Source organism: Ambystoma mexicanum, chromosome 7p, assembly GCF_040938575.1.
Source record: "Ambystoma mexicanum isolate Mex_15411 chromosome 7p, UKY_AmexF1_1, whole genome shotgun sequence".
Classification (NCBI taxonomy): domain Eukaryota; kingdom Metazoa; phylum Chordata; class Amphibia; order Caudata; family Ambystomatidae; genus Ambystoma; species Ambystoma mexicanum.
In genome coordinates, this window is record NC_090939.1 from 3,706,302 (window position 1) to 3,731,661 (window position 25,360).

The following is a 25,360-nucleotide window of genomic DNA, read 5'->3' on the forward strand; positions in this document are numbered from 1 at the left end:
CCGGTAAGGAACGCCAGGTAAAACCAGGCGTCGTTACCGGGTCCCACGAGGGGAAGAGGGAGCAAACAACGGGCTGCTCGTAATCGGCCCGTTGTTAGCTCCCTCTCCCATTCCCATTGAGCCCTATGGGGGCTCAGATGGGAATGGGGAGGGTCCGGGCCCGGGTTCCCAGAGGGAGGAATTACCGGACCCTCCGTACTCGGAATGGCCCGGTAATTCCCCATTCTGGGAACCCGGTAAAGGAGCCTGGTTTGGCGGCAGCCATGGTGCTAATAGCTCCATGGCTACCTCCAAACTCGTAATGAGGCCCATAATGTTTTATTTATTTTAAAGCCCAAAATGAAAAAAAAAATTACATTCATTTTTCAACTGCGCCCAAAAAAAGGTGTAACACATTCCAAGCTGCGTGTTAGCTTTTTGAAATCCAAACACATTCTACATTAATTGGATAGATCAGAAAAGGGAACATCTCTGACATTAGATTAAGAAAGAGGACAGGTAGTAAAGGAGTTGGCAGTGTTTGGCCATGTATTATACGGGATAAAATACCCCAATTGTATGGAAAAGGTTAATTGCAAGTCACCTCGAGTTCCATGACCATATGAAGGATCTCAGGCTTCGGCCTCCTTACTTGATTTAGTCACAGAACTCCTCATTGACTTGCAATATCCTTATAAAGTATGGTAGGGGTTACTTTATCCCACCTATAGAAACCATGCAATACAGTATGTTCAGGCGCAGAGATGACTGCTATGTCAATGGCTTTGTTAATTTTAATGCTAAAGGTTTTTATAGCGTGCACAGGTGCCACTTGCGTGGTCTCTCGGCGCTCTGGCGGTTCTGTGAATAAAAGAGGGGCGGGAGGGCAAGGTTAGTGGGAGCAGCGGGAGAAATTGCAAGGGAGCTGTGATGTGTTGTTGGCAGCTTCAGTTCGGATGCACTGTTCACTGAGCTTGGGTGCGAGATTCGGGAGGCGGACCTCATGTGTTGTGCAAGGTTGTGTGTGCTATGTCTTGTTGGGGTGTTGTGTAGTATGTGCGGTTTGCTGTGCTGAGGAGTTCTGGTTGTTTTTAGTGCAGTATGTGAGAGGTGTATGCAGAGGGTTGATTGTTAGCATTAGTTAGGCTTGTTTGTGGCCATAGCTGATCTTTTTAACCTTTCCGGTTGTTTAGTTGTGCCTTCCCTTCTTCAGTATGCCCTTTCTAGTTGTGTCAGTAAGGTTCCCTTGGCAGTGATGGGTTCCTGTGCTACACTGCTACTCCGTCAGTTGCGGGGGCGTGGCCAGCGCTGATGGCGTAAAGACGTGACTGTGTGGAGCTCCCGTCTCGATCCTGGCCTAGATCCTTAATTCGATCTTTATTTTTGACTCGATCAGGAGCCAAACTCACACCCAGGAGGGGGAAGCGATTCCAACCCCGCTCGGCGCAGGAACGAGAAGAAACGGAACCGGCGTCCCCGAAAACGCAGCCTTTGAACTGGTGCCCCCGGGTGAAACAAGATGGCGGACGGCGCCGAGGCCTGACGGAGGGGCGGACCGAGTCGGCAGCGAGGCAGCGGGGAGACGATCCATCGGGCGCCGCCTCCCTTGTCCCTGTGCGTGGAGCGGAAGGACCCCAGTAAGGACACCAAACGTAAGATCGGCCACCCTTGGATCTCCCTCTGCTGGGGGCCCCCGAGCGCACGAGAGAACCCCCGCATTGCCCAGGGGAGCGAACGGAGCCACATCCGGGGCTCCGGGACCGCCGCGGAGGAGTCACAGAGTGCGAGCGGACCGCTGCCACTTCGAGGGAGACCCGTCGGCGATCTGCCGGCCGCGAGGACGGCGGAGCCCCGTGTGCCGGGGCGGCAGAGACGTAGGCGGACCCCTGTCATCACGGCGAACTACGCGGGGCCCTCCTCCCCCCTGAATAGGTAACCGAGCGGCTGGGGAGAGAACAGTCCACGCACGGATGTGCCGGTAAGCCTGCAGACTCTAGCCCAGCGCTTGGGAGCCGGAACTCGCCTGTGCCCGGCGGGGTCACGGGATAGCGGCCCGGTGTGACGGGGGATCGCAGAGCACTCCATTGCCCTGCTGGGGGAATATTCTGCGCTGGAGCACATAATTACCTACACCCCCTTGTGATCTCCGGCGCCACCACTGAATACCGCTGAACATCATTGAATAACGCCGACCTGTGTGGCTCACATTGTTTCACACTGCCTAGGGGCAGTATAGGGGCTCATACCTGCCGTCATAACACCAGGAGGGACTAATGTCTACTTCACGCAACAAAAACAGGGGTGCAACAATTATGGACTCGTTCTCAGGGGCTAAACCCAAACAGCCCAGCCAATATGAGATCCCCACACAGACAGAACCCCCTGCAACTGCTGATGACCCCAGTAACGCCCAAGTGCTGCAGGCTATTGCTGCACTCCAAACATGTATGGAGACCAGGATAGATGAACTCAAGGTGGACATGCAGCTCATCCGTCAAGATGCCCGCAACCTAGCGGGAAGAATAAGCACGGTGGAAATAAACCTACAGGACACCACAGACACTGCCAAAAACTTAAAGCACAAAGTCATCACACTTGAGAAACAAGTGGCTTATCTCGAGGCGAGATCAGAGGAAGCAGAGGGAAGGGCCCGCCGCAATAACATCAGAGTCCTTGGCGTTCCGGAGGGGATGGAGGGCACTGACCCTACAGAATTTATTGAGTCCCTACTATGCAGGAAGTCGGAGCTGGCAAGCTCACACAGGGATTCTCCGTCGAGAGAGCCCACCGCACCCTACAAAAGCGGCCCCCGCCGGGATCACACCCTCGCCCGATGATTGCCAAGATCTTAAACTTTCGCGACAGAGAGACGATCCTCAAATTCTCGAGGGACGGAGGTGAGATCAGACGCAATGGCTCCAAGATCGTTATCTATCCTGATTATACCCCGCAAGTGCAGCGAGCCAGGAACTCATTCATACCTGTCAAAGCCCAACTGCGGAAGCTTGATCTTAAATACATGCTCCTGTACCCCTCGCGCCTCAAGATACTATACAAAGGCAAAGCCGTCTACATGGAGACCCCGGCAGCAGCCACCATGTGGATGGAGCACAATAATTTGGCTGAGGAGGAAGATCACACCTTGACGCCCAATGGCTGAAACCAAATAGATCTTTTTGCTGTCACGATCGATTGGTTCTTTCAAGGACGGGAGCTCTACGAACCACCCACAGGCATTGTCACAACCCACCCCACCCCAAGCATGGCTGGCCCAAGGCCAACACCACAACCGCACCACATGACCCGGATAGGCCGATGGGTAGCGGAAGCCCCCGAGCGTTGTCCTCCCAGAACAGCTGCTGGGGGCAACACACAGTTAACTCTTTTGTTCAATCCACCTGTTCGAGTGGAAGTTAAATTTGTTCATAAGTCTCCGATTAACACATCAACGCAACAATCAAGGTCAGCAGGAAGATTACAATGCGCATTGTTGACGACAGACCCAGGGGGCAACTGCTCAGCACATGAGGCTGGCCCGAAGAGGGTTGAGACTGCCATGGGTTCAGCGCTCCGGCTCCTCTGCTACCATCATGTCCACACGCCTTAAAATTGCCACCTGGAACGTGAGGGGCTTGGGTACCTACTTACGCCGTAACAGAATAAAATCCTATCTACACAGAAAAAGGATAGGGCTGGCCCTATTACAAGAAACCCACTTAACCAAAGAATCCACTGCGGCACTCAAATCATACTGGGGTGGACAGGGGTTCGGGTCCTCATACTCCAAATTCGCCAGAGGGGTGTTCACCTGGATCAGCCCTCACATCCCCTTCCAGCTTACAAAAGCTGAACTGGACCCTGAAGGAAGGTACGTTATACTCTGGGGCCACATCGAACAAACAGAGATATGTATTGTCAATTCATACCTCCCCAACAACAACATCCCCGCGCACCTCGCTATGTTATACACAAAGATTGCGCTTTACAGAGATGCATTCCTCATCTGGGGAGGCGACTTTAATTGCGTTAGCAACCCTGTGCTTGACAGGTCGGCTCCTCCCTTGGGGGGCCCGTCGACTGCTACCACTGCTATGAATGTCATGCTAAACCGTCTAGACCTGGTAGACATCTGGCGGGAGCAACACCCTGGGGATCGAGGCTATTCCTTCTACTCCTCGCCACATAACCTTCACACCAGAATCGACTATCTCTTTACCGGTAGAGAAAGCTTTCCCCAGATCGACTCGTCCAATTATTTGGGTCGCACCATCTCCGATCACTCTCCCCTGGTAATTGAATGGAATATCACCGGACCCAGACCTCCTATACCCACATGGAGGATGCCCACCGAGGCACTTAAAGATTCAGAGTTCAGGGAAAACCTCAGAGAATCCCTAGAGAACTATATTTGTGAGAATAAAGACAGTGTTGACCACCTAAGCACGGTCTGGGATGCTCTCAAAGTGGTTGTAAGGGGAGAGGTCATAGCAAAGGCTGGAGGTATGAGGAAACGCCTAAGAACCGAACTTGAATTACTAGAAACTGAAATAGAACAGCTAGAATCCAACACCCTGGACCCCCAACCACAGGAAGACAGGCTTGCCAGTTCTAGGGCGGCCTGCAAGGAAGCTTGGGACAGACTGGCCAAATTTGATTACATCACCAGAACCAATAAAGCACACGCCCACGCCGATAAACCTGGTAGGCTACTCGCCTGGCTCTGTAGGAAAGAACACCCTAAATACTCGACCACAGCCTTAAGAGATGCGGATGGCACGCTACAACGGACCCAACATGGAATTAATGACACTTTCGGGCAGTTCTACGCCCGACTATACTCCCGCAATGATAGAGTGCCCCCTGAGGAAATTTCTAACACCTTGGACGAAATAGGCCTGCCCCTACTCCCACTGCCACACAAGGAGGCCCTGGATGCTGATATCAGCATAGATGACATAAAAGATGCTATCAAGTCTCTGGCCACTTGCAAGGCTCCGGGCAGTGATGGGCTACCCGCCGAATTTTACAAAACCTACGAGCCAGAATTGTCCCCGCTGCTGCACGAGGTGTACCTAGAAGCCTATGAGTCGGGCATCCTGCCTGGGAGTATGCGCGAGACTTTGGTGGTTCCGCTCCTTAAGCCTGGTAAACCTGCAGATGACTGTGACTCCTATCGCCCTCTTGCTATGCTCAATTATGATGTTAAAATCCTCACAACCATTCTGGCTAAGCGGCTGTCCAAGGTGATTGGAGAGGTGGTGCACCCCGACCAGAGTGGCTTTGTGCCGGGTCGCAACACCACTGCCAATCTACGTAGGCTGCAACATGTATTGTCACATCCCACTCACGCAGGGAAACCCTACGCTTTGCTTTCTTTGGACGCCATTAAAGCGTTCGATTCAATTTTTTGGGAATGGCTGATTGCGGTGCTTCGGGAGTTTGGCTTTGGAGAACGATTCATTAGATGGATCACAGTCCTCTACACCAAACCGCGAGCACGAGTAAAATCCGGCCGGCTCATCTCCACGGCATGGGATATACAAAGGGGCACAAGGCAGGGCTGCCCGCTCTCCCCCATGCTATATATACTTGGGCTTGAACCCATTGCCATTTTCTTCAGGAAACAATTCTTCGATGCTGGTATAAGGCTTGACGGGGTGGACCATATAATTTCCCTGTATGCGGATGATGTCCTCCTTTATGTGAGGGACCCGCAGCTGAATGTCCCAACCATGTTGGAGGTCCTCGGCAACTTTGCCAAGGTATCAGGCATACACTTTAGCAAACATAAGTCCTGTCTGTTTCCGTTGGGCGCCCTCCGGAATACACACGTTGATGACCTCCCCTCGCTGGGTATATATAGGTTGGTGCCCCACCACGTTCCGCTATCTGGGCATCAATATCTATCATACGCCTGAACTCATGCACGTCAATAACACGGCAGCGGCACTGCCTCCCTTGCGCAAGTCAATTGGGTTTTGGGCTTGCCTCCCCCTATCCATGATGGGCAGGGCTTCCATCATTAAGATGATTGTTCTCCCCAGATTTCTCTATGGTTTCCAAAATATTTTTTATTACATTAGGACTCCCTTCTTCCGTCTTTTGGGGAAGATACTTAAAGACTTCTTGTGGGGAACTAGTAGGCACAAATTTGCATTATCCACGCTGACCCTCCCTTACGAGCAAGGAGGCATTCGGCTCCCTGATCTGGAACGGTACTACCTGGCTGCCCAACTAAGCTTTGCGGCTAAATGGCTAGCCGATGACGATACCTCCGAAACATTGCTTTTACAGCGCCCGATTGCTCCAATCCGGTTAAACGAACTCATTTGGGCCCCTCAACGTCTTGTGGATGGGATTCCTTTCTTAGCTACCCTGGGTCGTCAGGTATGGCAAAGGGTTAAAATTCTTCTTCACCTGAAACATAGATACAACCCGGACATACCACTCCTTGCCGACCTATGTCAGAACTCTGTAGACCTTGCCTCCATTAGATACTGGGAAAGGCTGGGAGTGTACACTTGGGGGGACCTATACAATGAGGGCTCCTTCCGGGATTTCCCCTCCTTGCAATCTGACGATGGCGTTCCGGCTGGCCAATTCCTTTGGTACTTAAAGATCCGTAAATTGGCTCGGACTAAATGGGACACGTGGCCGGAGGAGCCTGAAACATAACACACCTATATAGTTTGGGGGATGGATGGAGGCCTGTGTCCCGTATATACAGTCACCTAATCGACAGGCCCAATCCCCGCAGTCGGGATCTCAAACCCAAATGGGAGAGAGACCTGGGTCATGAACTGACTGAAGCTGAATGGGGTAGAGCACTAGCGTTCCCTAATGTGGTATCTAGAAATTCCAGATTCAAATTGATTCAGCTCAATATGTTATACCGCTCGTACCTGACACCACTTAGAATAGGCAAAATATATGAGCTACCCCAACATAACTGCCCTTGGTGTGGCAGGGATGAAGCAAATCTTCTACACATGTTCTGGGGATGCGTCCAGGTCCGGCGACTCTGGGCGAGAGTGGAACTCCTCTGTAGCGAGGCAGGCATGACCAGATATGAATGGACCCCGAAAGAGTGCCTTCTTGGAACGTATCCCAGACTGGCCAAGTTCAAACACTCAGTCAAGCTCATGGACCTGGTATGCATTCTGGTCAAAAGGACCATCGCTATGGCTTGGAAGCGACCTGGAGGCCCACAATACCAGGTATGGCGCAACGAACTGGAGCGCTGGATAGGGGCAGAAACCTCTGCTTGGGAGGACTGTGTTACCACATCCCCCGAAGACACGAGCTTGGCACTTGCTGCCTGGAAGACTCTCACCTGGGCCTTACTTAACCCCTCCAATGACGATAAACCCCCTTGAGCAACTCGCCCCTGTTGATACACGCTATCTGTCACTGAATACTTGCGCAGCACCTAACCTACACTTACTTGCTGCCTGACCCCCCCACGTTGCTTACATTATTGACCATATGGAGACTTGTTAAAGTTGTTTTTGTTTTGTTGTTTCTGTTTAATCGTTAATTTCTAAATGGCCTATTTTGATTATTTCTGACTATTACCAATGTGATTGCTCGATACTATGATGCAACTGTTTATCATATAAATCCCAATAAAGAAATTTGAAAATAAAATACTCCGTCAGTTGCCTGAACTCTGAGGGCAGGCCCTATTTATGACTAGGTGCCCGTTTCCAGCTCAGAGGGTGATCAGCAGGGAGTTCTTTAATAGGGTTCCCGTGGGAAGGTTTCTAGTGGGGTGTGGTTGTTGCTTAGTATAATTCCCTCTTGTTTTTTGCCCTTACTCTGTCATGCCTGGGGATGAGCCTCCCTTTCCCATTTCCTCCCTGAGTTGCCCTTGGCCTTCTCTCCTGGTCCTAGCATGTCTAGCTCATCACCCTTTATTTTGCGGATGCTCTATGTTCGACCAGGGTGGTGGGGGCGGGGGTATCTCGCCTCTCTTTCCGGTCCAATCCCTTATCCTTGTTTTTTCTGGTTAGTTCTCCTTTTTGCCTTGCTTGGTTGGTCGCAGAGTGTGCAGACCTCGTTCAGTCCACTTTGCAGTGCTCGGAGTTGAAGAGCCAGGTTTTCAGCAATTTCCTGATTTTTGTATGGTCTTCCATATTTCGTATTTCCTTGGGAAAGGAGTTCCATAGATTCGCGGCTAAGCAAGGAAATGCTGAACAGCCCCTTTTTTCTTCCGGTACCGTTTGGGTTTTGAAAGAGATTCTCTTTTTGACCAGGAGCCAATTTAGCATCCTGAGAGCTGGAGTGATGTGAGCCCTTCTGCTGAGTGTGAGGAGAAGTCCGGCTGCCACATTTTGCATTCATTGTAGTTTCCTCACTAAGTATTCTGGCATTCCGAGGTATATGCTGTTAGCATAATCAATCCCGGGCATAATGAGGGATACGATGGCCAGTGCTTTGTGCATGAAGGAGAGGAATGATAGGAGGTTTTCTATCGTTTGTAGGAGAAAGAAGCATTTCCGTATTAGTGCATTGACTTGGGCTTCAAGTGTTCACTTGTTGTTCATGAGGATTTCAAGGTTTTTTACAGCTTTGGGTGGCATCAGTTTGTTTCCAGGCTCTATTGGCCATGTTATGTGCTGGGCGTTCCCTCTGTCTTCCGGTGTATCATGATTACAGGTTTGTAAGGATTGATTTTGAGTTTGTTAATGTTCATCCATTGGTAGAGCTCCTTTAGACCCTCACCTAGGGGTGCGTTCTCTTCTTGCATGTTCCCGAATTGGAAGTTGATTTGTGTTTCGTCTGCGTGGTTGTAGCATGTTCGACCGTGTCACGTAGCTGTTGAAAAGAAGCAGGGATAGTGAGGAGCTTTGTGGTACTCTACAGGAGGAATCCTGTGGCGTGGATTTGAAGGACTTTAACCAGGTAGTTTCTGTCCTTTCCGTGAGGAATGATTTGATTCAGAGCAGTGTTGTGTTAGTGAGCCCTATTTCTTCCAATTTGTTTATTATGATGCTGTGGTTGACTGTGTCCCAGGCAGCTGAGAGATCAGGTAATATCAGCGCTGATTTGGTGTTGGAGTCTGCGTTCATCTTTAGGTCATCCCATATTGAGACTAGTGCTGTTTCATTTCCTCTCAAGGGTCTGAATCCTACTTGCTCCAGTTCCAGTAGTTGGTTATTTTCGGCAATGTACCATAATGTCGCCCTCATTTGTACGCCCCCGCAGTCACTGAGACAAAATACTGACTCCCATTACTGCCCCCGAGCAGAGCAGGGGTTGCGGGGGTGTCCCCGCACTCCTTGGGGGCAGTAACGGGAGTCGTGGGTTGCAGGGGACAAGAAAGTTTAAAAAAAAATAATAATGCACCTGCAGCGTCATCTCTGACTCACGCAAGTGGGAGGAACCGACGCTGCGGGGATAGCAGTGAGTCAGTGGTGGACACAGAAGTGTGACGCTGTGAAGGTTAGTGGGGTGGGGGACAGGGGGTGGGGTAGGGGTATGCAGGGTCGGGAGGTGGGTAAAGTGATCTATTTCATCACTGCACCAAGCCGTAATTGGCATCAACATTTTTGTCGGCACAGTTATGGGCGGCGCAGTGAACACATAGATTCTTATTGTCAACGTGCTCCAGTAGTTGTTCGTAGACATAGGTTTCTAGTATTTATGTCGGGTTAGAAATGTCAACAATTGGTCTATAGTTTGAGAGGTCCTTAAGTAGAGGCTTGATGTAGGCTGTTTTGAAAGCTCTTGGTACTTTTCCTGTTGAAAGGGATTGATTGAACAGGTTTTGGTAGTATTCCGGTGGTGTGTCCTGTGCGAAGATCGATTTGTAGATGTCTGGAGGGCAGGGGTCCATCGGAGAACCTTCTTTGTTGCTCTTATTTACCAAACTTGGTAGGTTTTCTCTCGACATCTGTTGGAAGCAGTGCATTTTGTTAGCTGGTCCTGGGGTTGGTGGCAGCTGGTGGATTGTCTGGCCGATTGGTCTGCTTTGTATGACTTGGTGTATGTTGGTGATTTTGATCTTGGATCATAGTATCATTTTCGGAAAGGGTGTGGGTAAGTTGTTGCATCCCATTTATGATGTTGAATAATTATTTTTGAGTGCTGGTGGTTTTTTCGATCCGCTCGCTATAGTGTTTCTTTTTTGCTTTTAGAATTTCGTATTTGTATGCTCGGATTTGTAGTAGGTATTTTGCTCTTTTTCCTTCGTCTCATTTGTTCCTCCATTCTTGCTCTAGTTTCCTGTTAATTCTTTTCATCGCTTTTATGTATGTGGGGTGTGTACCATCTTACCACCTCTTTCTTTCTTGATGGGTGTTTCCGGGCAGATGGCATTTATTTTTCTGGATTAGGTTTGCTTTTTTGTCTATGTCTGTTGCATCAAATTATGTGGTCGCTGGCTTCGCGATTTCGAGTCACTCTTTTAGGGTGCTGTTCTTGATGGTTCTCTAGTTTCGTTTCCAGATAGGTTGGTATTTTTCAGGTTATTTAGGTGGGTTTGATGGTATTTGGATCACAGCAGGGATAATAACGTGGTCGCCCCATAGGATTTGGGTTTGAGGTGATGTTGTGATAAGGTTTTTATTAGCAAAGATTGCGTCCAGGGTGTGCCCTGCTGTGTGTCGCTCCCTTCACCATCTGCCAGAGATTCATGGTCTTGAGTTGCTTGATTAATGTTTTCTGTGAGTTGGGGTTCTCATCCTCGAACCATATGTTGAAGTCTCTGAGAATGATCAGATGCTCCTGCTGTATGGCTAGGTTTGTGACTGTAGGTGTCTGTGAAACCCGTGTCATAGGTTGGTGGCCTATAGATAGAATGAACATGGTTTGATGGTGGGTCCATGGTAAATTGAAAGACAAGGGATTTGCAGTTAGGGATTTTTTTAGGGTCGGCTGTTTTTATTATTAGACTTTCTTTGTAGACTATCACAAGTCCTCCTCTTTTCCCTTTTGTGTTCGCTTGTTTGCATTTGAAGTTGTTTGGTAGGCAGCTGTGTAGAATAACTTTGTAGTTTTCAGCTTGCAATGTATCTGTGATGAAAATGGATCTCTATTCCCTCGTCGAAGAGTAGGCCGTAGATCTTGGTTGCGTGTTTGGACATTGATCTGGTGTTGATTAGGCTGCAGTGTGGTTTCCTCTTTAGGGCTGTTTGTTTTGTTGTGGCTTGTGTCTTTGGGTGGTTTTTGTTGCCTGTTGTGTGTGGGTTGTTGAGTGAGTTCAATTGTTGTAGTTCCGTCGTCAGACAGATTGGCTAGGTTTTTTATTGGGTGTATGGCCTGCTCTGGTTCTTTGTTGGATTCCGGATGGTTTTGGCAGATGTTCCCTCTGTGTTTGGTGATGTACAGGGTGATGGTATGGTTCCTCAATTTTTCAGTTGTTTCATCATTTTTTCTTTGAGGTTCCGATATCCTGATGGCGTGTATGGGCGTCTATTCTGGTGGTCCATCTGTTGCAAGTTAGGGTGTAAGGTAGAGCAATTTTAGTGTTTTTGGGGGTGCTCTTATTCTTGTGCTGTTTATGGGTGTGCCTTTTCTTCTGTTGGTGTTCTGTAGTTCAGCGGTGTGGAGGTCTGTCGTAGTTCCCTTGCGGTTGTCCGTGCATCTTGCTTTCTCTTGCGTCGGCTGGTTCTTTGTGACAGCTGAACCGAATTTGGTAGGACTTCACTGTATTCTATGGTTCGCAGCACAAACGGTGGTACTGGGTAATTTTAATTTTAATTTTAATTTATTAATTGTTTATTTGTATTGCGCCAAACTGCTCGCAAGCATCGGGGCGCATACGTGGAGACACGGACAGACAGTGATGGACAGAACAATGACGGGACACTTCATTACACATCAGGATTGGGCCATCAGAGGACGTAGGGTCTTATCGAGGATTACTCAAAAAGCATTGGTTTTATAAGAAATATACGAAACAGTCTATCGCCCCCTAGGGCAACTGTCTACACAGTGCAGGCTCTGCTGTACTTTACATGCAGAACACATGCACACTGAATAACATGCCCTCACATACAAGTTCACACGTATAGTTGTACGATATGTCACAACAGATTCATCGAAAGTCTCTCTTTTATATTGGATACAGTGTGGCGGTTTGGAATGGGATCTATGTGATCACTGTGTCGCTGTAAATGTAGATTATGAAAATCCTGACCTCCATTACGGCGCGGCGCAGTGATCACATAGATCATTTGTAGCCCGCCCCCCCTACCTACGTACCTCTATCCCTGCAGCCTCAGTTCCCTTCCACTAACGTCGGTTGAAACTGGCGCTGCAGGGCCCTTTTTCTTTTCTTTTTTACTCGTTTTTTTCTTTGTTGTCCAAAGCTATCCATGTAATGGAAGCAAGGGGCACCCCCGCAACCGCCGGCTCCCATTAATCTGAACACGGGGAGTGGTCCCCTTATTCCGTGAAATGGGAGTCGGAATGCACAGTAATGGGCAGGTCGGAATGACGTGGTCGACATTGTAGTATGATTCTGTGTAATGTGGTGAATAAAGCCACCTTTTGCAATGGCGGTAATGCATAACCACCTATAGAGAAAGCACAGCCCGAGCCGCGGCTGTATGGCAGTGACAGGGGCGGGGGCCGCACCTGTGACAGGGGCGGGGGCAGCACCTGTGACAGGGGCGGGGGCAGCACCTGTGGACATCTTGGCGGAAGAGCCTGTGCACAGCTCACGAGTAAAGTGCTGGTATCTGAAAAAAGAGCTGCCTGCCCTTCTCAGCCAGCGCTTAGAAGAACACAAATCAATGTATTAATACCGCAAAACCTCTCAAGGGAGCATTTGGGTTCCACTAGAGTGAAGTGCCCCAGAAAGGCGAGCCATATCTCCATGATTGCACCTGTGTCTGTCAAGAGTACCCACGAAGGGTGACCGTCCCGGGGTTCCTCGAGGCCTGCACAGAATGTCACTCACATGGCTAGCTATCTGATGTCCCTCTAGGAGTGAGGAAGAAGTCTCTGCTCACACCCAGAAGTGGCTGAGTGGCTGGCTATGGACTGAGGATGGGTGCCCCCTTCTGTGACACCCTCTCCCTCAAGTCACTTCTTCAAAGCAGCTGAGCGACTGAGTGACTGGCATACAAGGTGTGTCACCGAGTCCAGAAATGAGTGACAGTCTGAGGGGATAGGAGTAGCGAGGGAATTAATGTGTAGGCGATTGATTGAGGGCCAGCGTGACTGGCTGGGAATGAATTACTAAGTCAGCCAGTCATTCACTGCATAGAGGAATGGTACGCCGATGTACGTAGCGTGAGTGAGTGAGTGTGACTAGGAGAGTAAGGGACTGGGTGACAAATTATGAGAGCCGCTCGCTGCATTAGTGAGTGAATGAGGAGAGTGAGGGAATACGTGAATGAGAGCACAAATGACTGAGCATGTCGTTAACTGAGTAAAGAGAAGGTGAGTGAGGGAGTCACAGAAACTGACCCCACTTTTGAAAAACGAAGCAAATGAGGTAGAGTGAGTAAGTGGGGGAATGACTGACAGAGAGTGAGGGAGTGACTGACAGGTAGTGAGGGAGTCAATGACAGAGAGTGGAGGGAGTTAATATTACAAGGTGCGAGAATAGAGGAGAAGAACAAATAATGCAGAGGGCTGCAAGAGGGAAGATAAATGAAAAATCAACAAGAAGAGTCAGAAGCAGAGCCGCCTGCCAGGAACGGGACAAAGAGCTCCCTGATAACAAAAAAAAGCAGGGAAACAAGCCTGCTCTGTAGCAGGGATCTGTCCTGTCACTGGAATATTGCATTGGCTCCAAGAAGAAAGGTTACTGTTAGTTTTGGGAGGGGAAGAGCAGTTCAGGTGAGCCAAGCATTTTAAAATGGATGCCAGAAATGAAGATGAAGACTTAATTCGCTCACACTGGTGATGTACATGACCTTATTATTAAGGATAAGCTCGACCTTCTCTTTCTCTCTGAGACATGGCTACAAGACACCTCTGGCCCTGCCCTCTCCCTTGCCGTTCCTACCGGTTACACCATATTTAGGCAGGATTGGATAGGCCAAAGGGGGGGGGGGTGTGGCCATTATAGCCAAGGACACTCTTGACAATAGAAGAATTCAAGGTGAACTAGGACACAACTCAGAATACCTCCTCATCAAACTCAAAATCTCACCCAACTCCACTACTGCATTCCATCTTGTGTATCACCCGCCAGGCCCATCTACTGACTTCCAAGAGGCCCTCGTCCACATACTTTCGGACAACCTGAAAAAAAACTACCAAAGTAGTACTACTGGGTGACCTCAATCTGGGGCTAGACGACACCAATGATGCCAACGCCTCCACCCTTCAGAAAACACTGGCCGCCCTAGGGTTTGTCCAAGCCATCACCAAGCCTACTTACATTAAAGGACGTACCCTTGACAGGGTCGCACATCACAATTGCCCCATTATCCTCCCAACCGTCTCCCCTATCCCGTGGTCCGACCACTTCTGTATCAACTTTCACATTGACACCTCCACAGGACCATCTAAACATACCATCCTTCTCCCTGCCGCATTTTCGAGGCGCTTGAAGAAGTTGACCAAAGACACTCAACTTCCCCACCTGCTTGTTCCAGATCTGCCCCCACCATTCCCCAATGATCCCATCCTCCTAGCCAGTACATTTAACCAGGTCATAACTACGTCAGTAGATGCCATCACCCCCTCACTCTCCAAAAAAGCTAAGAAAATGAAGAACTACAATGCCTGGTTCTCGCAAGAACTCATGGTCCTTCACACCAAAAAGAGGGTATCGCTTGCCACATGGAAGAGAAACCCTACTGAAATCTCCAAAACTGCCTTTAAAGCCACTGCTAGAGAATATAAAACAGCCATCACACAGGCTAAAGCTGAATCCTATAACACTAGGATTAACAATGCCAACTCTGGGACAAAGGACATCTTTGCTATTTTCAGGGAGTTGGAGTCACCCTCAGCTCCCCCATCCACCTTCATCAAAGCCGAGGATTGGTGCAACCAAATTCAAGCGGCTATGCTAGACAAACTCAACTCCCTGCAGAGCAAAATTCTAGCTCACCAAAAAGCTATATCCTCGCTATTAGCCTTTCCAACGGCCCCCCCCAACTGGTAACACCTCTAACCAGGTACCAAAGTTTGAATTCTCTGACATGAGCGAATCTGAAGTCATTGCCCACATAAAGTCTATTAAGCCATCCAACTGTAAGGGCGATGCGTGCCCGGCTCACATCATCAAAGACTGTGCTCCAGCCCTCGCCCCGTTCATCACTGCCTTCATCAACTCGTCCTTCCAGTCGTCCCATGTACCGACTTCCCTCAAAGAAGCCATGGTCTGACCACTTCTAAAAAAACATCTATTGACCCACTGGTCCCGGGGAACTACAGGCCCATTAGAACTGTCCCTTTCTTGCTAAAGACTTTGGACAAAGCAGCTTACCTGCAAGTTCAAAAATTCAAAAACCTTCTTGGACTTCACCAGTTCGGCTTTCGTCCTCGTCATGGCACCGAAACAGCACTACTTGACCTAAAAAATCAAATAGATGACCTGAGAGATGCAGGCAAACCGGCGCTCCTCCTTCTCCTAGACCTCTCAGCAGCCTTTGGACTTGTAGATCATAAAACCATATGACACCACCTCTCCTCCACAGCCAACTTCTACCCAAAGGCAGGTGAGTGGGTAACCTCGTTCCTTCAGGAGAGAGTAATGAAAGTCTTCTCAGACTCCTCTAGTACCATCCCAAGTCCTATCAAGTGTGGCGTCCCACAGGGCTCCTGCATAGCCCACACCCTTTACAACCTCTTAACCAGGCCCCTGTTCAGGATCCTTGACGCCCTGGGCATCTCATATACCAATTATGCAGATGACACCCAGGTGCTCATCCCACTCTCTGGGGACTATCCAACAGATATGAACACCCTCAACTCCATTTACTCCACAATTCAATCATAGATGGCAGATAATTGGCTCTGCTAAATAGTGAGAAAACTGAACTTCTGTTGGTTGGGTCTCCATCCACACTGGGCAAACTTGACAAGGAGTATTGTTAATTCACCATTGACAACATCCCTATCACAGTCTCCCAAGCAATCAAGACACTGTGCGTGTACCTTGAACCTAGCCTTATCATGGATAGGCAGGTCAATGCCATCGCCTCCACAGAAGCTTATCATTTTAAATTGATCAATGCTGTCAGGCAATTCCTGTTCCAACAGAACGGTATCACCATAGCCAGGGCCATCATTGGCTCTAGATTGGATTATTGCAATGCCCTCTTTATTGGAACGTCCCAAAATAATCTGGCTAAACGCCAGATTGGACAGAACAATGCCCTAAGGGCCGTAACAGGCATCTCGCGCTGGGAACACATTCCTGGGGTCAGGAGGCAGGTACACTGGCTACCCATCAAGGAAAGGGTGGTCTTCAAAACACTTGCCCTCACACATAAATGTCTACACGGTCTGGTACCTATGTACCTAGCTCAGAGGATCACCAAACAAGCAATATCTAGACCCTCTAGGTCTGCCTATGCCAACCGTATCACGGTTCCTCACATGCACAGTGTGCGGGCTGGAGGCTCCAGCTTCCCAACCATGGCTGCTACCCTCTGGAAAAACCTGCCAGCCCAGATCAGGTCAATCAACTCCCATGCAGCCTTCCGTAAGGCTTTAAAAACTAAGCTGTTTGTCTGAAAGGGCTTGTCCCTTCGAGCGGTGTATTGCGCATGTAACCTCCTATCAACCATTGACTGTAATTGGATGGATATGACACACTTTACTATGCATTCACTGTACTATGTAATGAAACTGTGAGCAACTGTAACTGTAACCTATCAAACGGTCTTTAAGCATCTATTCATGGGCCGCTTATTGTAACCCGCAAGCAAGCTTTCTTAAATCTCCTTTATAGCACCTCGATGCCTGTGGGCTGTAGTGCGCTCTACAAATAAAAAATGAAATAAAATAAATATCGCCCGGGAAAGAGCCAAAACGCAGACCCGAGGAGGCAAGACCATCCCACATGGCCGTTGGGATGGGCGGCACCAAAGCACACAGCCCAGGAGGCAAGACTGTCCCAAAGAGGTGGGGGATTGGCGGAGCCAAAGCGCAGCGCCCAGGAGGCAAGACCATCCCACAGGGTCAGTGGGATTGGCAGAGCCAAACTGCAGAAAGTAGGAGGCAACACCATCATTCACATGGCCGGTGGGATGGCCGTAGCCAAAGCGCACAGCCCAGGAAGCAAGACCGTCCCACAGGACGGATCATCGGAGGCAAAGCACAGAGTCTAGGAGGCAAGACCATCCCATAGGGACGGTGGGATCGTCGAAGGCAAAGCACAGAGCCTAGGAGGCAAGACATCCTATAGGGCCGGTGTGATGGGTAGAGCAAAAGCGCACAGTCCAGGAGGCAAGACCATCCCACTGGGCTGGCGGGATGGGTAGAGCCAAAGACCACAGAGTCTAGGAGGCAAGACCGTCCCATAGGGATGGTGGGATGGGTAGAGCCAAAGCACAGATCCCAGGAAACAAGACCGTCCCACGGGGCTGGTGGGATGGGTGGAGCCAAACCGCAAAGCCCAGGAGGCAAGACCAGCCCGCAGGGCCAGTGGGATGGGCGTAGCCAAAGCGCACAGCCCAGGAAGAAAGACCATGCCAAAGGGCCAGTGGGATCATTAGAGGCAAACCACAGAGTCTAGGAGGTAAGACCGTCTCATAGGGACGGTGGGGTGGGCGGAGCCAAAGCGCAAAGCCTAGGATGCAAGACCGCTCCACAGGGCAGGTGGGATGGGCGGAGCCAAAGCACAGAGCCCAGGAGGCAAGACCATCCCATAGGAACGGTGGGATGGGTAGAGGCAAAGCGCACAGTCCAGGAGGCAAGACCGTCCCATAGGGACAGTGGGACCGGTAGAGCCGAAGCGCACATCCCAGGAAACAAGACCGTCCCACAGGGCTGGTGGGATGGGCGGAACCAAAGCGCAGAGCCTAGGAGGCAAGACTGCCCACAGGGCCAGTGGGATGGGCGAAAGCAAAGCGCAGAGCCTAGGAGGCAAGACTGCCCACAGGGCCAGTGGGATGGGTGGAAGCAAAGCACAGAGCCTAGGAGGCAAGACCGTCCAACAGGGCCGGTGGGATCGTTGGAGGCAAAGCACAGAGCCTAGGAGGCAAGACTGCTCACGGGGCCATGGTCTGACCACTTCTAAAGAAAACATCTATTGACCCACTGGTCCCAGGGAACTAAAGACGCATTACAACTGTCCCATTCTTGCAAAAGACTTTGGACAAAGCAGCTTAACTGCAAGTTCAAAAATTCAGTGAGGACAACCACCTTCTTGGACTTCACCAGTCCGGCTTTCGTCCTCATCATGGCACCGAAACGGCACTACTTGACCTAATGGGATGGGTGGAAGCAAAGCACAGAGCCTAGGAGGCAAGACCGTCCAACAGGGCCGGTGGGATCGTCGAAGGCAAAGCGCAGAGCCTAGGAGGCAAGACTGCTCACGGGGCCAGTGGGATGGGTGGAAGCAAAGCACAGAGCCTAGGAGGCAAGACCATCGCACAGGGCTGGTGGGATCGTCGGAGGCAAAGCGCAGAGCCTAGGAGCCAAGACCAACCCCCAGGGCCAGTGGGATTGGGGGAGCCAAACCGCGGAGCCTAGGAAGCAAGACTGTCCCACAGGCCGGAAGGATGGTTGGAGCCAAAGCACACATCCCAGGAAACAAAACCGTCCCACAGGGCTAGTGGGATGGGCGGAAGAAAAGCGCAGAGCCTTGGAGGCAAGACTGTCCAACAGGGCCGGTGGGATCGTCGGAGGCAAAGCGCAGAGCCTAGGAGGCAAGACTGCTCACAGGGCCAGTGGGATGGGCGGAAGCAAATCGCAGAGCCTAGGAGGCAAGACCGTCCCACAGGCTGGTGGGATCATCGGAGGCAAAGCGCAGAGCCTAGGAGCCAAGACCAACCCCCAGGGCCAGTGGGATTGGGGGAGCCAAACCGCAGAGCCTAGGAAGCAAGACTGTCCCACAGGCCGGAAGGATGGTTGGAGCCAAAGCGCACATCCCGGGAAACAAGACCGTCCCACAGGGCTGGTGGGATGGGCGGAGCCAAAGCACAGAGGCTAGGAGGCAAGACTGCCCACAGGGCCAGTGGGATGGGCGAAAGCAAAGCGCAGAGCCGAGGAGGCAAGACTACCACAGGGCTGGTGGGATGGGCGGAACGAAAGCAAATAGCCCAGGAGGCGTGACTGTCCCACAGTCCGGTAGGATGGGCGGCGTATGAAATCACCAATGGTACTGAGGGGCTTCAGAAGAGATGGCTGTAAGTCTCAATAATTGAATAGCAGGTGGATCTGTAGGACTGCAGTGAGGGGCATCAGCAGAGTTGGCTGTTCGCCTCAATGTTTTGTATTTGTGTTTAAATAGTGCTCGAGAGCAATGGTTCAAGGACAGTCGAGAAGTTTACAATGGATCCGGAGTGCTGTTAAAACCGGGGACAGAGTTCCTCAAGTCACGCTTTGGAGTTCTGAAGAGCAGGGCTTTCTGTTCTCTCCGGGACTGCAGGAGCATTGGCCCAGTCCAGAATGGTTACCAGTTTGCCACGGCAGAGCAGGAGGACTGTTGCCTGGTCTTTTAGCTGTGGGTTAGTTTAGCTTCCATCCTAACCTGGTCTGGCTCCTAGAGCAACATGTTCTGGCTGAGGTCTTAGGTTTATCTGCAAGGGAGTCAGGCGTCTGGGCGGGTGTTACCTTGTAGGTGATATAGCCAGTTTTGGAAAGGATGGGGAGCCGGTGAAGGACCTGCAGGAAGAGGGTGATGTGGCTGAATAGTTTAAAGCTGGCTATGAGTTGGGCTGCTGCAAGGGGAGCCAGGTGAGGAGAGCCTTCTCCCCATCAATGGGTGCAGTCAAGACAGATTGTACCATGGTCTAGAAGTCCTGGTGAGGGAGGCTAGGCTTAAACTCGCGGAGGTGCCTGTTCTGGACTAGGCCGTCGGGGTGTTCTTTTGATGTGCTGCTCGAAGGCCATGTTGCTGTCCACGATGAACCAGAAGGATTTGGTGGACGGGGCAAGTTGGGGGTGTGAATCCGTCCAGGTGCATCTCTTGCAGAAGATGGTTCCTCAGTTTGTATTGAGGTGCATTGGCAGAGCTTTGCGTACATCTCAGTACTGGCATAGCAAGTGAAATTCAAGGTCAGGAATGCAGTGCATCAGAAGAGCTGGGCCTTGTAACTGGAATAGAAGGTGCTGCAGCAGGTCCGGAATAATGTGGGATAACAGGGCTCGCTGAAGCTCAGGATAGATGTGCATTGGCAGAGCAGCATGTAGCACTGTGGAAACAGAGAAATTGATATGAGGCCGGGAAGCCCAAAAGGAAACACACCAACACAGGTTACAAAGGACATACAAAGCGCTTTATTTCAAAGTTACAAAGTTACCAAAGTCAATTGACATACGAATAGCTATTCGGCCCTCTGACTAACACGCGAACCTTCAACGTAAGGTTCGCACTGAAAGTGGGAGAGACCGATCATCGGGATGCTTGGGTTTTTATACGTTTTGTCCTGCATTGGCCAGCCCTCTCGCAAGTTAACCATTCTTGGAACTGTGGCTAGGGTTCGTAGCAGGTCGAACACACAATTTACATAATTTGATCAGTTCCGCTGATACAGTTACATATTTACACACAGGTTAAAGAGAGGACAAGGTCTTAGATCGTGACCCTATCAAGTGGCCTGCGGACATATTATTTATTCACGTGTGCGGAGGTCACCATGGCCGGAGTCTTACTCAAAATGTCATTCGGCCTCCATTTTATGATTCAGGGTGACTTCCACACTGCAAGAGTACCTAAAATGGCGGCTAGATCCAAGATGGCGGCTTACACAATACATTAAGGTCAAGACCTTGCCGCGGAACCTATGTACATGGTATTCTTTAGACAACTTGGCGTAGGCCAACATACATTCAAACAATGCGATTGGGGTCACAATATTATATCGATTTCCACAGACCCTCCTTTTTGGCCTATGCCAAGTGCTAATACATCATTTCCTAATGCTTTCGAAAATAACTGAAGGCATTATCATCCATAGGTTCCGCATCATTGTCCGAAATGTCAATAGCCATAAAGTTGTTCATAAGAACTTCTTGCAACATGAACTCTTTAGATGCTGTCTTCGGGGTGTATATCTTATGCCCTATTGCGCTCATTACCTGAGCACAACATCCCCCCATCATTCCACATATACTCGGAAGGCATTGAAAACAACAGCAAAGAACTAACAGAATCCCTAAAATACCTAAAATGACAGAAAGCACCTTCCACCCCCAAGATCGTAAAGAATCCCAAAACCAAGTACTAAGGTTCCAGTCTCCTACAGGGATATGAACTTCAGAACTGAGAGTGTGTAAATTCTGAATTGCTTTAAAAATTGTTGGCGAAGAATCTGGTACGAAGACACAACAAGCGGACCCCACTAATTTACATACTCCACCTCGTTCGGCTAAAATGACATCTAATGCCATTTGATTTTGAAGTGCTACCAATCTTATCGCCTTTTGCTCTAAGGTCATATTGTAAAGTATGTCCGTGGTCCGGTTGATCGTTTTCTCCAACACCCTCGCTAATCCCCTAATGTTTTCTGAATTTGCTATTTGTCCCCAAAAGGGCACTACTGATTTGGCTATATCCCCGAACACTTGTCCAGGGGTGTCTCCATAACTATCCCGTCGCGGGCGAGCCTTAGATACCTCTAAGGTACTGGCTATAAATACACCTGGTAACAATATCCCTAAATAACAAGTCCCCTGCCAATCCTTGGGCAACCAGGGAAAAGCTAAACTACCACAAACAAAATAAACGGGTCCCCCTACATACAAAGGCCTATTTTCCCCAGTCAAATTTACAGTATTTACACAAGGCTCGAAGTCTCCCATTGGCCTAGTGCCATTTCTTTGTACACAGAAAGGAACTGAATCAGGACTATGATTCACAGAATAAGAAGGAGGCATGGCATCCTTATTGCCTATCGGAGCCATCTTAAAAGAAACTAGATTTTGGAAAGGAAAAGATAGTTTATCAGACGGCCTAATAGAAGCGACGTTAGGTTTACTTCTATTTGCGAAAAGCGAGCATCCCAGGGGAGTCAATTCACGTCTTTCAAATTCATTGAAATTAGTCCCATCGAAGTTCCCTGAGATGCTATCATTCCATCGGCCAAAGAAGAGTGCTTTAAGAGAGGCATAGCAAGAAGTTGTTAAAGGTAAGGGATGTATATACCATCCCAGTCCCTTGTTCCCATGTTGTGGTAAGTGAGTGCAGATCCAACAATTACTCTTATTAAAAATAGCATGCGTAGCATTCATCACTATCATCAAAGTGTTATTATGATATTTCTGTCTATGCCGAGAGTCCCTAGGGGACAGAGTGTGAAGGTGTACAGAGGGAGTCAAAACAGTTGGTACGATTTTGGTCGGTAACAGAGGCTTCAAAGGATAAATTTCTTCAAAATACCAAAGTCCCACGGCAGCAGTTGCAAAAGTAACAATAATCAGAACGAGAACACAACAGTACGTTTTCGGGGCCCAGGCACATTGTTCATTGTTCGATTTGGTCACCTCCTTATCTAATAGTTCAATACGGGGAGCAGCGGTGAAGGCGGCAGGCATCATGGTCATCCCGATCGACGGCCCCAATGTTCGTTGCTGGCGGCACTTCGGCCGCGCGATTTCTTAGTCCTTCCCAACCCTAGCCAACAGAACCCTCCTTTTCTTTGTTCGAAAAAAGAAAGACAACAGTACTTCAATCACTCTTTTCCTTCCAGATGCATGACACTCGTGCCGTAGTTCTATTTCCGTGGTCGAAGGTTGTACCTGATGGTACCCAAGTTTGTTGAATCCAAAAGCAAAGTATCGTCGCTCCCTGAGGGGAGCGTCGTGTCGGTGGCGACGGAAGTCGCAGAGCTCGAAACAAGATTTTCCAGAAGTGATTGATCAAGAGAGTGCGGAGACAAAATGGACAGCTCCCCGAGCTCCTCAGGCTCAGAGAACTTCTCCGACGCACTCACAATGCTGCCTGCTACTCCGAGATCAGAGATTGTAGCACCAGCGAGGGGTTCTGTTTCTTCTGTAGCGTGTGGCGTCGGGTGAGGGATCTTCTTAACGTGTGTTGCATGTATCCAGTTCTTCTTCCCTGCCACCCGCACTGCCGTCCTGGTGAGCAATAATACCTGGTAGGGTCCGCGCCAGCGGGGCGCAAGACAGGAAGACCTCTCGTAGGCCTTCACCAGGATCCAGCTACCAGGCAGTATATCGTGTCCTGGGCCCGTAAACCGTACAGGTAAGGCAGCATTCACCTGGTGGTAAATAAAATACAGATTTTTAGTCAATTGATTACAGTAATCTATGAGCAATACATTATCCACATCCCTCAGGGCTTTAGGTTTAGGGAGACCCCAGATATTAGCAGGCCTTCCCATTACCACCTCGAACGGAGAGAGCCCAGTTCTAGTCTGGGGTGTGGTGCGCATAGCTAACAACACAATAGGTAAAGCGTCGGGCCATTTTAGTTTAGTGTCGGCACATGTTTTTGCAAGTTTGTTTTTCAAAATACCGTTGTGTCTCTCTACCAATCCCATACTTTGAGGGTGCCTAGCTGAATGAAAACTTTTCTCAATCCCTAGGGCAACACATATTTGCAACATTACGGCTGCGATGAAATGGGGGCCGTTGTCCGACCAAATTATCCTCGGGAGCCCAAATCGAGGGAAGTACTCTTTCACCAGGATCTTTGCGGTAGTCATGGCAGTAGCATCTTTGACAGGGAAAGCCTCGACCCATTTGCTAAAAGCACAAATGATAACAAGAACATATTTCAAGTTATTACATCGCTCCATTTCAATAAAATCAAGGTGAATGGTTTCAAAGGGGACAGAGGGGGGCCCGAAACTTCCCCTTGGAGTCACTGTCCCTTTACCCACATTGTGCTGCAGGCAAATCATGCAATTCTGAACATGTCTTTTTACAGTTTCCAAAATTTTATCATTCACCCAAACCTGCTGTAATATCTTCGTAATTTGCTGGGCACACACATGCGTTGGACCGTGTGCCATTGTAACCATTGCTAACACATAAGAATCAGGAAGCAACCATTTCCCGTTGGATGCGTCCAACCAACACCCTTCATCATCCAATTTTCCCATGCCTTCAGCCCACTTCCTAGACTCTTCAACTGAGGCATCAGTCTGCATGTCTCGCACAGACCCAATGCCTTCATCTATTATACAAACATCTCTCACTTCCCTCGAGGTGTACATGTCTGTGGCTGTTTGTCTAGCTATCAAATCTGCAAAAGCATTTCCTCTGCCCACATTGTCTATGACCTTGCGATGTGCTGCACATTTCATGACCGCTAATTGTTCAGGGAGTGAGAGCGCTGAAAGTAGTTGTACTATTAAGGGACCATGCTGAATCTTGGTCCCATGTGAGGTCAGAAACCCTCTTTCCGACCACAGTCTTCCGAAGTTGTGAGCCACCCCAAAGGCGTACTGGCTATCCGTATAAATATTGACTCTATGCCCTTGGGAGAGCTCACAAGCGCGGGTCAACGCTATAATCTCTGCGGCCTGCGTGGAGTTATGCGGAATCCTTTTAGTTTCAACAATCTTGTTCAAAGTAGTAACTGCATAAGCAGCTGTAGATGTGCCATTCGGAAGTTTGAAGCAGGAGCCATCGCAAAACAGCTCCCCTTCCGCATTCTCCAAAAGAGTATCTGAGAGGTCTATCCTGCCCTTTGTTTCTTGTTCGGTGGCATACAGGCAGTCATGTGATCCTTCATCACCGCAAACAATATTTTGCGGGAGAGGTAAGAGTTCAGCCGGATTGAGAACACAACACCTTTTAATTTGGATATGAGGAGCAAATAGGACTAATTCGTACCTTGTCAACCGGGCAGAGGTAAGGTGTTGCGTTTGAGTTTTATTCAATAGAATATCAACAGAGTGAGGTACCATCAGAATTAAATCGTGGCCTAGGACCATCCCCTCACTCTGTTTTACAGACGCAGCGGCAGCAGCAACAGCGCCTAGACATCGCGGAAAAGCGCATGCAACAGGATCGAGGGCGGAGGAATAATAGCCGCACGGCCTATTCTTCCCTCCATGTTCCTGTGTTAACACAGACAAAGCACATCCATCACATTCATGCACAAACAACACAAAGGCCTTATCGTAATTTGGTGTACCCAGAACCGGTGCTGAACATAGCGCGGTTTTGAGAAGCTCAAATGATCGTTGATGTTCCGATTCCCATGGCAGTGGCAGAGAAATGCCCTTCTTCGTCAAAGCCAACATCGGTTTTACCACTAGGGCAAAATTCGGGGTCTACAGTAGGATGCCATCCCTATCAGGGCTCTGACTTCCTTCTGTGTTTTTGG